This window comes from Mesoplodon densirostris, chromosome 13, assembly GCF_025265405.1.
Source record: "Mesoplodon densirostris isolate mMesDen1 chromosome 13, mMesDen1 primary haplotype, whole genome shotgun sequence".
Lineage (NCBI taxonomy): Eukaryota > Metazoa > Chordata > Mammalia > Artiodactyla > Ziphiidae > Mesoplodon > Mesoplodon densirostris.
In genome coordinates, this window is record NC_082673.1 from 76,776,014 (window position 1) to 76,796,388 (window position 20,375).

The 20,375-nt window shown below is 40.4% G+C and overlaps 1 pseudogene; it reads left to right on the forward strand.

Annotated features, from left to right (window-relative positions):
* Nucleotides 1-4,025: 4,025 nt before the first annotated feature.
* LOC132500634 (calreticulin-like) lies at nt 4,026-17,623 on the forward strand (annotated as a pseudogene).
* Nucleotides 17,624-20,375: the final 2,752 nt, after the last annotated feature.

Consider the following 20,375-nt stretch of genomic DNA (forward strand, 5'->3'; position numbering starts at 1 on the left):
GTTTTATGTTTATCTTAGTTTAGTATTTAGAGCTTATTATCATTGGTAGATTTGTTTATTGATTTGGTTGCTCTCTTCCTTTTTTTTTTTTTTTTTTTTTTTTTTTTGCAGTATGTGGGCCTCTCACTGTTGTGGCCTCTCCCGTGGCAGAGCACAGGCTCTGGACGTGCAGGCCCAGTGGCCATGGCTCACGGGCCCAGCCACTCCGTGGCATGTGGGATCCTCCCGGACCAGGGCACGAACCTGTGTCCCCTGCATCGGCAGGCGGACTCCCAACCACTGCGCCACCAGGGAAGCCCATCTCTTCCTTTTTTTTCATATATATATATATATGTTTTTTTTTCCTTTTTTTCTTTTTGTGAGTATGTATGTGTATGTGTCTTTGTGTGATTTTGTCTGTATAGCTTTGCTTTTACCATTTGTCTTACGGTTCTGTCTGTCACTCTGTTTTGGGGGAGTTTTGGGGTTTGTTTGTTTGTATTTTTTTAGTATAGTTTTTAGCTCTTGTTATCATTGGTGGATTTGTTCATTGGTTTCATTGCTCTCTTCTTTCTTTCTGTTTTTGTTACTTTTTAATCTTTAATAAAATATTTTTTAATTTTTTATTTTAATTATTTTATTTTATTACTTTTTTTTTCCCTCCCTTTTCTTCTGAGCCATGTGGCTGACAGGGTCTTGGTGCTGTGGCCAGGTATCAGGCCTGAGCCTCTTAGGTGGGAGAGCCAAGTTCAGGACATTGGTCCACCAGAGACCTCCTGGCCACATGTAATATCAAATGGCGAAAGCTCTCTCAGAGATCTCCATCTCAATGCTAAGGCCCAGCTCCACTCAAAACCCAGCAAGCAACAGTGCCGGACAACCCATGCCAAACAACTAGCAAGACAGGAACACAAACCCACCCATTAGCAGAGAAGCTGCCTAAAGTCATAATAAGTTCACAGACACCCCAAAACACACCACTGGATGTGGTCCTCCCCACCAGAAAGATAAGATCCAACCTCATTCACCAGAACACAGGCACCAGTCCCCTCCACTAGGAAGCATGCACAACCCACTGAACCAACCTTACCCACTGGGGGCAGACATCAAAAACTATGGGAACTACGAACCTGAAAAGGATACCTCAAAGGCAGTAAGTTAAGCAGAATGAGAAGACAGAGAAATATACAGAAGATGAAGGAGCAAAGTAAAAACCCACCAGACCAAACAAATGAAGAGGAAATAGACAGTCTACCTGATGATCCAAAATATTGGAAATACAATGGAGAAAATACAAGAAATGTTTAATAAGGACCTAGAAGAACTAAAGAGCAAACAAGCAATGATGAACAACTCAATAAATGAAATTTAAAATTCTCTAGAAGAAATCAATAGCAGAATAACTGAGACAGAAGAACAATAAGTGACTTGAAGATAAAATACTGGAAATAACTAACACAGAGAAAAATAAAGAAAAAAGAACGAAAAGAATGGAGGACAGTCTCAGAGACAACTGCGACAACATTAAATGCATCAACACTCGAATTATAGGGGTCCCAGAAGAAGAAGAGAAAAAGAAAGGGACTGAGAAAATATTTGAAGAGATTATAGTTGAAAACTTCCCTAACATAGGAAAGGAAATAAGTCAATCAAGTCCAGGAAGCTCAGACACTCCCATACAGGATAAATCCAAGGAGAAGCATGTCAAGACATATTAATCAAACTATCAACAATTAAATACAAAGAAAAAATATTAAAAGCAGCAAGGGAAAAGCAACAAATAACATACAAGGGAATCCCCATAAGGTTAACAGATGATTTCTCAGCAGAAACTCTACAAGCCAGAAGGGTGTGGCAGAACATATTTAAAGTGATGAAAGGGAAAAACTTACAACCAAGATTACTCTACCCAGCAAGGATCCCATTCAGATTTGACAGAGAAATTAAAACCTTTACAGAGAAGCAAAAGCTAAGAGAATTCAGCACCACCAAACCAGCTTTACAACAAATGCTAAGGAATTTTTCTAGATAGGAAAAACAAGAGAAGGAAAAGACCTACAATAACAAACAAAAAACAATTAAGAAAATGGTAATAGGAACATACATATCGATAATTACCTTGAATGTAAATGGATTAAATGCTCCAACCAAAAGACATAGACTGACTGAATAGATACAGAAACAAGACCCATATGTATGCTGTCTGCAAGAGACCCACTTCAGACCTAGGGACACATACAGATTGAAAGTCAGGGGATGGCAAAACATATGCCATGCAAATGGAAATCAAAAGAAAGCTGGAGTAGCAATTCTCGTATCAGACAAAATAGGCTTTAAAATAAAGACTATTACAAGAGACAAAGAAGGACATGACATAATGATCATGGGATCAATCCAAGAAGAAGATATAACAATTGTAAATATTTATGCATCCAACATAGGAGAACCTCAATACATAAGGCAAATGTTAACAGCCATAAAAAGGGAAATCAACAGTAACACAATCATAGTAGTGGACTTTAACACCCCACTTTCACCAATGGACAGATCATCCAAAATGAAAATAAATAAGGAAACACAAGCTTTAAATGACACATTAAACAAAATGGACTTAATTTATATTTATAGGACATTCCATCCAAAACAACAGAATACACTTCTTATGTGATCATGGAACATTCTCCAGGATAGATCATATCCTGGGTCACAAATCAAGCCTTGATAAATTTAAGAAAATTGAAATCGTATCAAGCATCTTTTCCGACCACAATGCTATGAGACTACATATCAATTACAGGAAAAAAATCTATAAAAAATACAAACGCATGGAGGCTAAACGATACACTACTAAATAACAAAGACATCACTGAAGAAATCAAAGAGGAAATCAAAAAATACCTAGAAACAAATGATAATGAAAAAACGATGACCCAAAACTTATGGGATGCAGCAAAAGCAGTTCTAAGAGGGAAGTTTATAGCAATACAATCCTAACTCAAGAAACAAGAAACATCTCAAATAAACAACCTAACCTTACACTTAAAGCAATTAGAGAAAGAAGAACAGAAAAACCCCAAGGTTAGCAGAAGGAAAGAAATCATAAAGATCAGATCAGAAAAAATGAAAAAGAAATGAAGGAAATGATAACAAAGATCAATAAAACTAAAAGCTTGTTCTTTGAGAAGATAAACAAAATTGATAAACCACTAGCCAAACTCATCAAGAAAAAAAGGGAGAAGACAGATCAATAGAATTAGAAATGAAAAAGGAGAAGTAATAACTGACACTGCAGAAATACAAAGGATCATGAGAGATTACTACAAGCAACTATAGGCCAATAAAATAGACAACCTGGAAGAAATGGACAGATTCTTAGAAAAGCACAACCTTCTGAGACTGAACCAGGAAGAAATAGAGAATATAAACAGACCAATCACAAGCACTGAGATTGAAATTGTGATTAAAAACCTTCCAGCAAACAAAAGCCCAGGACCAGAGGGCTTCACGGGCAAATTCTTTCAAACACTTAGAGAAGAGCTATCACCTATCCTTCTCAAACTCTTCCAAAATATAGCAGAGGGAAGAACACTCTCAAACTCATTCTACGAGGCCACCATCACCCTGATACCAAAACCAGACAAAGATGTCACAAAAAAAGAAAACTACAGGCCAGTGTCACTGATGAACATAGATGGAAATATCCTCAACAAAATACTAGCAAACAGAATCCAACAGCACATTGAAAGGATCATACAGCATGATCAAGTGGCGTTTACCCCAGGAATGCAAGGATTCTTCAATATATGTAAATCAATCAATGTGATACACCATACTAACAAATTGAAGTATAAAAACCATATGATCATCTCAACAGATGCAGAAAAAGCTTTCATCAAAATTCAACACCCATTTATGATTAAAAAACCCTCCAGAGAGTAGGCATAGAGGGAACTTACCTCAACATAATAAAGGCCAGTCCCTACTGCAGAGCTACTGCTAGAAAAGCGACTTAAAGGGCCCACGTGCCACAGCCCCCTTGGCCCGCCATGCTGTTGCCTGTGCTGCTGCTGTTCCACCTTCTTGGCCCGGCCACCGCTGAACCCGCCATTTACTTCAAGGAGCAGTTTCTGGATGGAAATGGGTGGACTGAGCGCTGGATCAAATCCAAACACAAATCGATTTTGGCAAATTCGTTCTCAGTTCCGGTAAGTTCTATGGTGACCTGGAGAAAGATAAAGGGCTGCAGACAAGCCAGGGTGCCTGGTTTTACACTCTGTCGGCCAGATTCGAGCCCTTCAGCAATAAGGGTCATACACTGGTGGTGCAGTTCACCGTGAAACGCAAACGGAACATCGACTGTGGGGGTGGCTACATGAAGCTATTTCCAGATAGTCTGGACCAGACAGACATGCGTGGAGACTCCAAATACAACATCATGTTTGGCCCGGACATCTGTGGCCCTGGCACCAAGAAGGTTCATGTCATCTTCAACTACAAGGGCAAGAACGTGCTGATCAACAAGGATATCCGTTGCAAAGACGATGAATTCACACACCTTTACATGCTGATTGTGTGGCCTGATAATACCTATGAGATAAAGATTGACAACAGCCAGGTTGAGCCAGGCTCCTTGGAGGATGATTGGGATTTCTTGCCCCCCAAGAAGATAAAGGATCCTGATGCTGCAAAGCCTGAAGACTGGGATGAGTCAGCCAAGATTGATGACCCTACAGACTCCAAGCCTGAGGACTGGGACAAGCCTGAGCACATTCCTGACCCTGATGCTAAGAAGCCCAAGGACTGGGATGAAGAGATGGATGGAGAATGGGAACCAACAGTGAATCAGAACCCAGAGTACAAGGGTGAGTGGAAGTTCCAGCAGATTGACAACCCAGATTACTAGGGCATTTGGATCCACCCAGAGATCGACAACCCTGAGTACTCCACTGATAGCAACATCTATGCCTATGAAAACTTTGCTGTACTGGGCTTGGATCTCTGGCAGGTCAAGTCTTGCACCATCTTTGACAACTTCCTCATCACCAATGATGAGGCATATGCTGAGGCTCATACTGAGAATGTAAGAACTACAAACAAAATTTCTATTAAATTAAGTTTTGTGTCTTCAAAAAATAAAATAAAGTATAAAAATAAAAACATAGTAAAGGCCATATATAACAAACCCAGAGCCAACATCATTCTCAATGGTGAAAAACTGAAACCATTTCCGCTAAGATCAGGAACAAGACAAGGTTGCCCCCTCTCACCACTATTATTCAACATAGTATTGGAAGCTTTAGCCACAGCAATAAGAGAAGAAAAAGAAATAAAAGGAATCCAAATCAGAAAAGAAGTAAAACCATCACTGTTTGCAGATGACATGATACTATACATAGAGAATCCTAAAGGTGTTACCAGAAAACTACTAGAGCTAATCTATGAATTTGGTAAAGTACCAGGAGACAAAATTATTGCACAGAAATCTCTTGCATTCCTATACACTAATGATGAAAAATCTGAAAGAGAAATGAAGGAAACACTCCCATTTACCATTGCAACAAAAAGAATAAGATACCTACGAATAAACCTACCTAAGGAGACAAAAGACCTGTATGCAGAAAACTATAAGACACTGATGAAAGAAATTAAAGATGATAAAAACAGATGGAGAGGTATACCATGTTCTTTTTTTTTTTTTTACATTTTTTAATTTTTTTTATTTTACAAATTTAATCAGTTATACATATACATATGTTCCCATATCCCCTCCCTTTTGCATCTCCCTCCCACCCTCCCTATCCCACCCCTCCAGGCGGTCACAAAGAACCGAGCTGATCTCCCTGTGCTATGCGGCTGCTTCCCACTAGCTATCTACCTTACGTTTGGTAGTGTATATATGTCCATGCCGCTCTTTCACTTTGTCACAGCTTACCCTTCCCCCTCCCCATATCCTCAAGTCCATGCTCTAGTAGGTCTGTGTCTTTATTCCTGTCTTACCCCTATGTTCTTGATGACATTTTTTTCTTAAATTCCATATATATGTGTCAGCATACAGTATTTGTATTTCTCTTTCTGACTTACTTCACTCTGTATGACAGACTCTAGGTCCATCCACCTCATTACAAATAGCTCAATTTCATTTCTTTTTATGGCTGAGTAATATTCCATTGTATATATGTGCCACATCTTCTTTATCCATTCATCCGATGATGGACACTTAGGTTGTTTCCATCTCCGCGCTATTGTAAATAGGGCTGCTATGAACATTTTGGTACATGTCTCTTTTTGAATTATGGTTTTCTCAGGGTATATGCCCAGTAGTGGGATTGCTGGGTCATATGGTAGTTCTATTTGTAGTTTTTTAAGGAACCTCCATACCGTTCTCCATAGTGGCTGTACCAATTCACATTCCCACCAGCAGTGCAAGAGTGTTCCCTTTTTTCCACACCCTCTCCAGCATTTATTGTTTCTAGATTTTTTGATGATGGCCATTCTGACTGGTGTGAGATGATATCTCATTGTAGTTTTGATTTGCATTTCTCTAATGAGTAAAGATGTTGAGCATCCTTTCATGTGTTTGCTGGCTGTCTGTATATCTTCTGTGGAGAAATGTCTATTTAGGTCTTCTGCCCATTTTTGGATTGGGTTGTTTGTTTTTTTGCTATTGAGCTGCATGAGCTGCTTATAAATTTTGGAGATTAATCCTTTGTCAGTTGTTTCATTTGCAAATATTTTCTCCCATTCTGGGGGTTGTCTTTTCGTCTTGTTTATGGTTTCCTTTGCTGTGCAAAAGCTTTGAAGTTTCATTAGGTCCCATGTGTTTATTTTTGTCTTTATTTCCATTTCTCTAGGAGGTGAGTCAAAAAGGATCTTGCTGGGGCTTCCCTGGTGGCGCAGTGGTTGAGAGTCCGCCTGCCGATGCAGGGGACACGGGTTCGTGCCCCGATCCCGGAAGATCCCACATGCCGCGGAGCGGCTGGGCCCGCGAGCCATGGCCGCGGAGCCTGTGTGTCCGGAGCCTGTGCTCCGCAACGGGAGAGGCCACAGCAGTGAGAGGCCTGCGTACAGCAAAAAAAAAAAAAAAAAAAAAAAAAAGGATCTTGCTGTGATTTATGTCATAGAGTGTTCTGCCTATGTTTTCCTCTAGGAGTTTGATAGTGTCTGGCCTTACATTTAGGTCTTTAATCCATTTTGAGCTAATTTTTGTGTATGGTGTTAGGGAGTGATCTAATCTCATACTTTTACATGTCCCTGTCCAGTTTTCCCAGCACCACTTATTGAAGAGACTGTCCTTTCTCCACTGTACATTCCTGCCTCCTTTATCAAAGATAAGGTGACCATATGTCCGTGGGTTTATCTCTGGGCTTTCTATCCTGTTCCATTGATCTATCTTTCTGTTTTTGTGCCAGTACCATACTGTCTTGATTACTGTAGCTTTGTAGTATAGTCTGAAGTCAGGGAGCCTGATTCCTCCAGCTCCGTTTTTCGTTCTCAAGATTGTTTTGGCTATACGGGGTCTTTTGTGTTTCCATACAAATTGTGAAATTTTTTGTTCTAGTTCTGTGAAAAATGCCATTGGTAGTTTGATAGGTATTGCATTGAATCTGTAGATTGCTTTGGGTAGTAGAGTCATTTTCACAATGTTGATTCTTCCAATCCAAGAACATGGTACATCTCTCCATCTATTTGTATCATCTTTAATTTCTTTCATCAGTGTCTTATAATTTTCTGCATACAGGTCTTTTGTCTCCTTAGGTAGGTTTATTCCTAGATATTTTATTCTTTTTGTTGCAATGGTAAATGGGAGTGTTTCCTTGATTTCACTTTCAGATTTTTCATCATTAGTATATAGGAATGCCAGAGATTTCTGTGCATTAATTTTGTATCCTGCAACTTTTCCAAATTCATTGATTAGCTCTAGTAGTTTTCTGGTAGCATCTTTAGGATTCTCTATGTATAGTATCATGTCATCTGCAAACAGTGACAGCTTTACTTCTTCTTTTCCCATTTGGATTCCTTTTATTTCCTTTTCTTCTCTGATTGCTGTGGCTAAAACTTCCAAAACTATGTTGAATAAGAGTGGTGAGAGTGGGCAACCTTGTCTTGTTCCTGATCTTAGTGGAAATGGTTTCAGTTTTTCACCATTGAGGACGATGCTGGCTGTGGGTTTGTCATATATGGCCTTTATTATGTTGAGGAAAGTTCCCTCTATGTCTACTTTCTGCAGGGTTTTTATCATAAATAGGTGTTGAATTTTGTCAAAAGCTTTCTCTACATCTATTGAGATGATCATATGGTTTTTCTCCTTCAGTTTGTTAATATGGTGTATCACACTGATTGATTTGCGTATATTGAAGAATCCTTGCATTCCTGGAATAAACCCCACTTGATCATGGTGTATGATCCTTTTAATGTGCTGTTGGATTCTGTTTGCTAGTATTTTGTTGAGGATTTTTGCATCTATGTTCATCAGTGATATTGGCCTGTAGTTTTCTTTCTTTGTGACATCCTTTTCTGGTTTTGGTATCAAGGTGATGGTGGCCTCATAGAATGAGTTTGGGAGTGTTCCTTCCTCTGAAATTGTTTGGAAGAGTTTGAGAAGGATAGGTGTTAGCTCTTCTCTAAATGCTTGATAGAATTCGCCTGTGAAGCCATCTGGTCCTGGGCTTTTGTTTGTTGGAAGATTTTTAATCACAGTTTCAATTTCAGTGCTTGTGATTGGTCTGTTCATATTTTCTATTTCTTCCTGATTCAGTCTTGGCAGGTTGTGCATTTCTAAGAATTTGTCCATTTCTTCCAGGTTGTCCATTTTATTGGCATAGAGTTGCTTGTAGTAATCTCTCATGATCTTTTCTATTTCTGCAGTGTCAGTTGTTACTTCTCCTTTTTCATTTCTAATTCTATTGATTTGAGTCTTCTCCCTTTTTTTCTTGATGAGTCTGGCTAATGGTTTATCAATTTTGTTTATCTTCTCAAAGAACCAGCTTTTAGTTTTATTGATCTTTGCTATCGTTTCCTTCATTTCTTTTTCATTTATTTCTGATCTGATTTTTATGATTTCTTTCCTTCTGCTAACTTTGGGATGTTTTTGTTCTTCTTTCTCTAATTGCTTTAGGTGCAAGGTTAGGTTGTTTATTCGAGATATTTCCTGTTTCTTAAGGTGGGATTTTATTGCCATAAACTTCCCTCTTAGAACTGCTTTTGCTGCATCCCATAGGTTTTGGGTCATCGTGTCTCCATTGTCATTTGTTTCTAGGTATTTTTTAATTTCCTCTTTGATTTCTTCAGTGATCACTTCGTTATTAAGTAGTGTATTGTTTAGCCTCCATGTGTTTGTATGTTTTACAGCTCTTTTCCTGTAATTGATATCTAGTCTCATAGCATTGTGGTCAGAAAAGATAATTGATACAATTTCAATTTTCTTAAATTTACCAAGGCTTGATTTGTGACCCAAGATATGATCTATCCTGGAGAATGTTCCATGAGCACTTGAGAAAAATGTGTATTCTGTTGTTTTTGGATGGAATGTCCTATAAATATCAATTAAGTCCATCTTGTTTAATGTATCATTTAAAGCTTGTGTTTCCTTATTTATTTTCATTTTGGATGACCTGTCCATTGGTGAAAGTGGGGTGTTAAAGTCCCCTACTATGATTGTGTTACTGTCGATTTCTCCTTTTATGGCTGTTAATATTTCCCTTATGTATTGAGGTGCTCCTATGTTTGGTGCATAAATATTTACAATTGTTATATCTTCTTCTTGGATTGATCCCTTGATCATTATGTAGTGTCCTTCTTTGTCTCTTCTAGTAGTCTTTATTTTAAAGTCTATTTTGTCTGATATGAGAATTGCTACTCCAGCTTTCTTTTGGTTTCCATTTGCATGGAATATCTTTTTCCATCCCCTTACTTTCAGTCTGTATGTGTCTCTAGGTCTGAAGTGGGTCTCTTGTAGACAGCATATATATGGGTCTTGTTTTTGTATCCATTCAGCCAGTCTGTGTCTTTTGGTGGGAGCATTTAGTCCATTTACATTTAAGGTAATTATTGATATGTATGTTCCTATTCCCATTTTCTTAATTGTTTTGGGTTCGTTATTGTAGTTCTTTTCCTTCTGTTGTGTTTCTTGCCTAGAGAAGTTCCTTTAGCATTTGTTGTAAAGCTGGTTTGGTGGTGCTGAACTCTCTCAGCTTTTGCTTGTCTGTAAAGGTTTTAATTTCTCCATCAAATCTGAATGAGATCCTTGCTGGGTAGAGTAATCTTGGTTGCAGGTTTTTCTCCTTCATCACTTTAAGTATGTCCTGCCACTCCCTTCTGGCTTGTAGAGTTTCTGCTGAGAGATCAGCTGTTATCCTGATGGGGATTCCCTTGTGTGTTATTTGTTGTTTTTGCCTTGCTGCTTTTAATATGATTTCTTTGTGTTTAATTTTTGACAGTTTGATTAATATGTGTCTTGGTGTATTTCTCCTTGGATTTATTCTGTATGGGACTCTCTGTGCCTCCTGGACTTGATTAACTATTTCCTTTCCCATATTAGGGAAGTTTTCAACTATAATCTCTTCAAATATTTTCTCAGCCCCTTTCTTTTTCTCTTCTTCTTCTGGGACCCCTATAATTCGAATGTTGGTGCGTTTAATGTTGTCCCAGAGGTCTCTGAGACTGTCCTCTGTTCTTTTCATTCTTTTTTCTTTATTTTGCTGTGCAGCAGTTATTTCCACTATTTTATCTTCCACCTCACTTATCCGTTCTTCTGCCTCAGTTATTCTGCTATTGATCCCATCTAGAGTATTTTTTATTTCATTTATTGTGTTTTTAATCGATGCTTGATTCGTCTTTAGTTCTTCTAGGTCCTTGTTAACTGTTTCTTGCATTTTGTCTATTCTATTTCCAAGATTTTAGATCATCTTTACCATCATTATTCTGAATTCTTTTTCAGATAGACTGCCTATTACCTCTTCATTTGTTAGGTCTAGTGGGTTTTTATCTTGCTCCTTCTCCTGCTGTGTGTTTTTCTGTTTTCTCATTTTGCTTATGTTACTGTGTTTGGGGTCTCCTTTTTGCAGGCTGCAGGTTCGTACTTCCCGTTGTTTTTGGTGTCTGTCCCCAGTGGCTAAGGTTGGTTTAGTGGGTTGTGTAGGCTTCTTGGTGGAGGGGACTACTGCCTGTGTTCTGGTGGATGAGGCTGGATCTTGTCTTTCTGGTGGGCAGGTCCACGTCTGGTGGTGTGTTTTGGGGTGTTTGCGGACTTTTTATGATTTGAGGCAGCCTCTCAGCTAATGGGTGGCGTTGTGTTCCTGTCTTGCTAGTTGTTTGGCATAGGGTGTCCAGCACTGTAGCTTGCTGGTCGTTGAGTGAAGCTGGGTGCTGGTGTTGAGATGGAGATCTCTGGAAGATTTTTGCCGTTTGATATTATGTGGAGCTGGGAGGTCTCTTGTGGACCAGTGTCCTGAAGTTCGCTCTCCCACCTCAGAGGCACAGCACTGACTCCTGGCTCCTCAATTTGGGATGATTTGTTGTCTATTCATGTATTCCACAGATGCAGGGTACATGAAGTTGATTGTGGAGCTTTAATCCGCTGCTTCTGAGGCTGCTGGGAGAGGTTTCCCTTTCTCTTCTTTGTTCTCACAGCTCCTGGGTCTCAGCTTTGGATTTGGCCCCGCCTCTGTGTGTAGGTCGCCGGAGGGCATCTGTTCTTCGCTCAGACAGGACAGGGTTAAAGGAGCAGCCTCTTCGGGGACTCTGGCTCACTCAGGCCGGGCGGGAGGGAGGGGCACAGAGTGCGGGGCGAGCCTGCAGCGGCAGAGGTCGGCGTGACGTTGCACCAGCCCGAGGCGCGCCGTGCGTTCTCCCAGGGAAGCCGCCCCTGGATCCCGGGACCCCGGCAGTGGCAGGCTGCACAGGCTCCCAGAAGGGCGGTGTGGACAGTGACCTGCGCTCGCACACAGGCTTCTTGGCGGCGGCAGCAGCAGCCCCAGCGTCCCACGCCCGTCTCTGGGCTCCGCGCTTTCAGCCGCGACTCGCGCCCGTCTCTGGAGCTGCTTTACGCGGCGCTCTTAATCCCCTCTCCTCGCGCACCAGGAAACCAAGAGGGAAGAAAAAGTCTCCTGCCTCTTCGGCAGCTCCAGAGTTTTCCCGGACTCCTTCCCGGCTAGCTGTGGCACATTATCCCCCTTCAGGCTGAGTTCTCGCCGCCAGCCCCAGTCCTCTCCCTGCGCTCTGACCGAAGCCCGAGCCTCAGCTCCAGCGCCGCCCACCATACCATGTTCTTGGATTGGAGGAATCAACATTGTGAAAATGACTATACTACCCAAAGCAATCTACAGATTCCATGCAATCCCTATGAAGCTACCAATGGCATTTTTCACAGAACTAGAACAAAAAATTTCACAATTTGTATGGAAACACAAAAGACCCCGAATAACCAAAGCAATCTTGAGAAAGAAAAACAGAGCTGGAGGAATCAGGCTCCTGGACTTCAGACTATACTACAAAGCTACAGGAATCAAGACAGTATGGTACTGGCACAAAAACAGAAATATAGATCAATGGAACAGGATAGAAAGCCCACAGATAAACCCACACACATATGGTCAACTTATCTTTGATAAAGGAGGTAAGAATATACAATGGAGAGAAGACAGCCTCTTCAATAAGTGGGCTGGGAAAACTGGACAGCTACATGTAAAAAGAATGAAATTAGAACATTCCCTAACACCATACACAAAAATAAACTCACAATGGATTAAAGACCTAAATGTAAGGCCAGACACTATCAAACTCCTAGAGGAAAACATAGGCAGAACACTCTATCACATAAATCACAGCAAGATCCTTTTTGACCCACCTCTCAGAGAAATGGAAATAAAAACAAAAATAAACAAATGGACCTAATGAAACTTAAAAGCTTTTGCACAGCAAAGGAAACCATAAGCAGGATGAAAAGACAACCCTCAGAATGGGAGAAAATATTTGCAAATGAAGCAACTGAAAAAGGATTAATGTCCAAAATTTATAAGCAGCTCATGCAGCTCAATATCAAAAAAGAAATCAACTCAATACAAAAATGGGAAGAAGACCTAAATAGACATTTCTCCAAAGAAGATATACAGATTGCCAACAAACACATGAAAGGATGCTCAACATCACCAATCATTAGAGAAATGCAAATCAAAACTACAATGAGGTATCACCTCACACTGGTCAGAATGGCCACCATCAAAAAAATCTACAAACAATAAATGCTGGAGAGGGTGTGGAGAAAAGGGAACCCTCCTGCATTGTTGGTGGGAATGTAAATTGATACAGCCACTATGGAGAACAGTATGGAGGTTCCTTAAAAAACTAAAAATAGAACTACCATACGACCCAGCAATCCCACTAATGGGCATATACCCTGAGAAAACCATAATTCAAAAAGAGTCACATACCACAATGTTCATTGCAGCTCTATTTACAATAGCCAGGACATGGAAGCAACCTAAGTGTCCATCGACAGATGAATGAATATAGAAGACGTGGCACATATATATAATGAAATATTACTCAGCCATAAAAAGAAACGAAATTCAGTTATTTGTAATGAGGTAGATGGACCTAGAGTCTGTCATACAGAGTGAAGTAAGTCAGAAAGAGAAAAACAAATATGGTATGCTAACACATATGTATGGAATCTAAAAAAAAATGGTTCTGAAGAACCTAGGGGCAGGACAGGAATAAAGATGCAGATGTAGAGAATGGACTTGAGGACACAGGGAGGGGGAAGAGTAAGCTGGGACGAAGTGAGAGAGTGACATTTACACTACCAAATGTAAAATAGCTAGCTAGTGGGAAGCAGCAGCATAACACAGGGAGATTAGCTCAGTGCTTTGTGTCCAACTAGAGGGGTGGGATAGGCAGGGTGGGAGGGAGATGTAAGAGGGAGGAGATATGGGTATATATGTATACATACAGCTGATTCATTTTGTTATATAGCAGAAACTAACACACCACTATAAAACAATTATACCCAATAAAGATGTTTAAAAAATAAATTAAAAAATGAAAGCACAAAAATAAGCCCATACAATTAGGGTCAATTAATCTACACCAAAGGAAGCAAGAATATACAGTGGAGAAAAGACGGTCTCCCCAGTAAGTGGTGCTGGGAAAACTGGACAGCTACATGTAAAAGAATGAAATTAGAACATTCTCTAACACCATATACAAAAATAAACTCAAAATGGATTCAAGACCTAAATGTAAGACCAGAGTCTATAAAACTCCTAGAGGAAAATATAGGCAGAACACTCTGATATAAATCACAGCAATATTTTTTTGGATCCATTTCCTAAGTAATGGAAATACAAACAAAAATAAGCAAATGGACCTAATTAAACTTAAAACGTTTTGCACAGCAAAGGAAACGATAAACAACATGAAAAGACAACCTATGGACTGAGAGAAAATATTTGCAAGCAATGCTACCAACAAGGGATTAATTTCCAAAATATACAAACAGCTCATACAGCTTAATATCAAAAACCTAACAACCCAATCAAAAAATGGGTAGAAGACCTAAATAGATATTTCCCCAAAGAAGACATACAGATGGCCAATAGGCACATAAAAAATGTTCAATATCGCTAATTATTAGAGAAATACAAGCCAAAACTATGATGAGGTATTACCTCACATCAGTCAGAATGGCCATCGTTAATAAGTCTACAAATAATAAATGCTGGAGAGGGTGTGGAGAAAAAGGAACCCTCCTACACTGTTGGTGGGAATATAAATTGGTACAGCCACTATGGAGAACAGTATGGAGGTTCCTTAAAAAACAAAAAAATAGAGTTACCATATGATCCTGCAATCCCACTCCTGGGCAAATATCTGGACAAAATTCTAACTCAAAAAGATACATGCACCCCAATGTTCACTGCAGCACTGCTCACAATAGCCAAAACATGGAAGTAAACTGAATGTCCATCAACAGAAGAATGGATAAAGAAGATGTAGTATATATACAATGAAATATTACTCAGCCATAATAAAGAATGAAATAATGCCATTTGCAGCAACATGGGTGGACCTAGAGATTATCATATTAAGTGAAGTAAGTCAGAGAAAGACAAATATCCTATGATATCACTTATAGGTGGAATCTTAAAAAATGATATAAATGAACTTATTTACAAAACAGAAATAGACTCAAAGACATAGGAAACAAACTTATGGCTACCAAAGGGGATAGCAGAGAGTGGGGGGGAGGGGAGATAAATTAGAAGTTTGGGATTAACATATACACTCTACTATATAGTAAATAGGTAAACAAGGACCTACTGCATAGTACACAAAACTATACTCAATATCTTGTAATAACCTATAAAGGAAAAGAATCTGAAAAATATATATATATGTGTGTGTGTATATATATATATGAATCACTCTGCCATACACTCAAAACTAACACAACACTGTAAATTAACTATACTTCAACTAAAAAACAAAAAAAAACAGGGCTGGAGGGAAAAAAAAGCCTCTCACAGCCATCTCAGCCTTTGTATTACTACTACCAGCTTCTCTTTCTACTGAAAAATCAGGCGGAAAAAATATAGTTTTAACACTAAAAAAGTGCCAGGAAATTTTTATAAGTTCAGTTATCAACCCCCCCTGGAAAGAGGTAAATTCTGTCACCTTTCTTCCGGGCAATATTAATATTTTACCTTTTGAAACCAAAGTCCTTGAGCACAGCTGTTATCCTCCACTGTTTCTCTAAGCACCTCTCCAGTGCACATGGAGGACAACCCTTTAACCCTCTCCCCATCCCGACCATCCTTTGTCCACTTCTGCTTACTTGATATACACCAGTCTCCTCTGGCTGCCATCCAACTGTAGGGCTTCAGAGCTTAACATGAAATTCCCCCACGTTATCAAGCCCCACTCCCTCCACCGGACTCCATGCATCAAGTCCTTTAATCACTTACTCTAATTCCCCTTATCTACACCTGCCTCACACTAATCCAGTAACTCTGTGGAACAATTAGGCTTCCAAATAGAGGCAATTTCTTCCACTGCCCATTCTTCCCATAGCCAATGGACTGATAGAGTCATAAAATAGGGCAGAGATCACAGAGTTCATCCAGAACACTGGTTTTCAGAGTATTTTTTTTTAAACCTGAACTTTTTTTTCATCTAAAATTTTCGGGGAAGCCAAATATGCAAAGCAGATAAAGGTAGAGCCACTCGAAATGGGAGTGAGTTTGGAGGGAGCCCAGAGATCTGCCTAATCTTGCTCCCCACGCCTCAGCAGTTTTAAGGGACCCCCCAGAAAGCCAAGGCTCAAAGTCTCCACATGTGCTCTTCCTTCTTCCTTCTGCCAGAAGGCTGCGTCCCCCAGGTGTTTGCATGGATCATCCCCTCACTCCGATCAAGTTCCTAAACAAATGCCACTTGTCATGAGGGGCCTTTACTGGTCACTTATCTAAAGTACCCCCCCAAGTCTTCTTTCAGGCTGCCTTAGTCTTGTGTTAGTCCAGGTCCTCTAGGAAAAAGATGCCAAGATGGGACAAGAAATGCACAATTTTATCAGGGAAAACATGAGAAAGTGAAAGAGGCACAGTAAGTCCCCTGTACACGAACGATTTTCATTCCGAGCGCGTTCGTAAGCCCAATTTGCTCGTAAGTCCAACAAATTTAGCCTAGGTACCCAACTAACACAATCGGCTATATGGTACTGTACTGTAGTAGGTTTATAATACTTTTCACACAAATAATACATAAAAAACAAACACACACAAAAAATAAAGAAAACATTTTTAATCTTACAGTAGAGTACCTTGAAAAGTACAGTAGTACAGTACAACAGCTGGCATACAGGGGCTGGCATTGAGTGAAGAGGCAAGAAGAGTTACAGACTGGAGGAGGGAGAGGAGGTGGGAGATGGTAGAGCTGAAGGATCCTCAGCAATAGGAGATGGAGGGCAAGCTGCAATTTCACCCATGCCTGACACTGATGGAACACATGATCGCAGCTTTTTTTTTTTTCTTTTTTTTTTTTTTTTTTTTTGCGGTACCCGGGCCTTGCACTGTTGTGGCCTCTCCCGTTGTGGAGCACAGGCTCCAGACACGCAGGCCCAGTGGCCATGGCTCACGGGCCCAGCTGCTCTGCAGCATGTGGGATCTTCCCAGACCGGGGCACGAACCCGTGTCCCCTGCATCGGCAGGCGGACTCTCAACCACTGCACCACCAGGGAAGCCCACATGATCGCATCTTTGAAAGTTTGCAGCTTGAAGGTTCATATGTAGGGGACTTACTGTAACTGGGAAGGGCTGGAAGAGCTGCAGTGAAGGTCTGATCCTGAGTGAAGGAGAGAGGGAAGGAAGGAAGGAACGGAGGGGGGAAGGGAGGGAGGGAGGGAGGGAGGGGAGGGGGGAGGGTCTTAGACTACAACACACTTCTAAGAAAATTTCCACAAGACCTTCAGAGAGTACTCAAGCTAAAGCTCCCCATCAATGAGCCCTGCATCCATCTTAATGTCCCTGCCATGCTCGGTTATTGGCAGAGAGCAGACCCTGTGAAGCAGGGTCCCAGGCAGCACAGCAGTGGATTTCAGAACGTGGCTGCTGGAGCTCTCAGTCACTCACACACCCTGCAGAAGGAGATCTGAAAGGCCCAGTCTCATGGCCACTGCAATTTTTCTTCATAGCACTATCACTTTCTGACATTGTATTTAGTATTTATTTGGCTATTGTTGTCATCTCTGTGACACCAGGGACATGCTCGGCTTGTTCACCACTGTATCCTCAGAAAAATTCCTGGTAGAAAGTGCTCAACAAATATGTGTTGAATGGATGGATGTGTGGGTGGGTCAGTAGATGGATGGATGGACAGATGACATGGGCTACAAAGGAGCTATAACATGAAGGGAATAGTATAAAGATCTCAAAGTCCTGTTGTTAATGAAAGAGGAAACAAAAAGTATCTTTCCGCCCGGAATTACATGGGGTATGGGAGAAAAAGCAGACTGAAATCGAGGGGGCTTCAAGAATATTGTTTCCTTGGAGAAGAGACACGATTCAGGGAAAACTGAGGGGAACTCAGCCAAGAGTTTGAGGATATAGGGGAGTTTGTTGGCCACGGGTTGTAATTCATCAAAGCTGAAGACTTAACTTTTCTGAAACCAAATGGTAAAAAACTGGTGACCATGAAAAAAAATGGAAATATAATCTAACCTCCTCTCCTTAGAAAATACACACACCCACACATACTCAGACATGGCTTCTTGTGTGTCGGGGTCATTAATGATCTAGGAATAATGTCATCACCATAGCAGCCTCCACGCTCACCCTCACTCAAACTCTCCACCTTAACAACACTGTTATATAAGGCACTTTCCTGGCTGCAGAAGTTGCAGACTCTGAGACTCTGGATTACAAGAAGATCTGACTCCACTGTCTAAAATTCAGAGCCAAGAAGATCTGAAGTAATTAGGACTTAAGTTAGCATGGATGGATGTGGAAATGAGAAACGGGAAATGGCTTCTCTGTGAGTCAACGTTGAAATCTAAAGTGACATTTCTCCCTTACAAGTAAGAACAAAACAGCCCAAAGAATGTCTGCTCTTAGTTTACAGGAGTTTCCAAAATACATGGGCTCCCTCTGATACAATGAGTTTAAATGATTTGTATAACAAACCATAAAATTAAATGTATGTACTTAGAGAACTGGGGCTGCCAAATGGATTCTCCAAAGTAATTGTGCCTTTTTGATTTGCGGCGCCAGTTTTAGCCAAAGCTAGTGTAATGCTCTAAACTTTTTAATAAAAATGGAATCTCACAAGCCTCCAAGTAGCTAAGGGCAACCTTCAACTTTTAGTGACAGAGTTTAGGCAGTTGCTAAGGATCAAGAGAAGTCCAAGGCGTTTGATGGATTTGATTATGAAAGTGGCTTTCACTTCTGTCTCACTGAGCCCTGGGGACAGGGTCAGAAAAGGGGCCTTAGGGACAACAACAGGACATGAGAGAGGCCCAGCATGGAGGAGGGGGATGCAAGCACCCAGCACCTCTTCCCTCCTCCAACCAATGCAACTTTCATCTGATATACGTGTTAGGCTTTGCAGTAAGCTTTCATAAGGTCTGAATAAACAATTTGAATAGTACTAGTCAATTCCACTGAGATGACCTTATACTTGTAACAGATCCTTCATTCCCTTAAATCCCCAGAGGATTACCCATATATGATTCACTGACATTTCCACTCCCCAACACTCAGGGGCTATCTCCTAAATGGGACAGACATTGGCACACACTGTTTACTGCAGTTCCTAGTGGGAAAATTATGGAAAAATAAATACTTTGATGAACATCACACATCGATGGACCTAGAGATTATCACACTAAGCAAAGTAAGTCAGAAAGAGAAAGACAAACACTGTATAATATCACTTATATTTGGAATCTAACATATGACACAAATGAACATATCTACGAAACAGTAACAGACTCACAGACATAGAGAACAGACTTGTAGTTGCCAAGGTCGGTGGGGGCGGATACTGGAGGAGGGAAGGATTGGGAGTTTGGGATTAGCAGATGCAAACTATTATACATAGGATATATAAACAACAAGGTCCTACTGTATAGCACAGGGAACTATATTCAATATCCTGTGATAAATCATAATGGAAAAGAATATGAAAAAGAATATATATATATGTGTAACTGAGTCACCCAACATTGTAAATCAGCTATACTTCAATAAAAAAAATTTTTTAATTTACTGAGTTCCTACTCTGTGTTAGATATCAGTGATAAAAATATGAGTGTGAGATCATCCTTCTCCACAAATAACTTACAGAATAATAGAAAAGAAAAGCACAAAGGCAATGTGAACATAATATGTTGACTCATTTAGAATGTTTTCACCTGCAGGTGACAGAATAGCCCCTAAAATGTGACTTAGGCAACAGTTTGTTATTACTATATCTCACATACCAAAAAGTCTGAAAGATAAGTTCCCAAGTTGGTTCAGCAGCTCAGGGATTGCAGGGATCTGCTTCACCCTCTCCGTGACTCTCTTGGCTTTATCCTCATAGTCGCAAGATGGCTGCTGCAGCTCCAAACATCATTCCTCATTGAACTATAATAAATGGAAGAAATGAAAAGGAAGGGCGTTCTCTGCATCGCTTCTTCGTTGCCATGGAAGTAAATTTTTCCCAAGAGTCCATTAGTTGATTTCCCATCCAAGCCCTCTGAGCAGGATTGGATCACATCCCAGACCTTAGCTGCAAGGCAAACTGGGAAAGAGTGTCAGGTTTTTTCAGACTTTGTTGAGAGAGGCAAATTCTGCCAGCAAGTAAACGGGAGAAGTAATGGTTGTGAGGAAGCAATCAACAAGGTCTGGCATACATATCGGATGCAG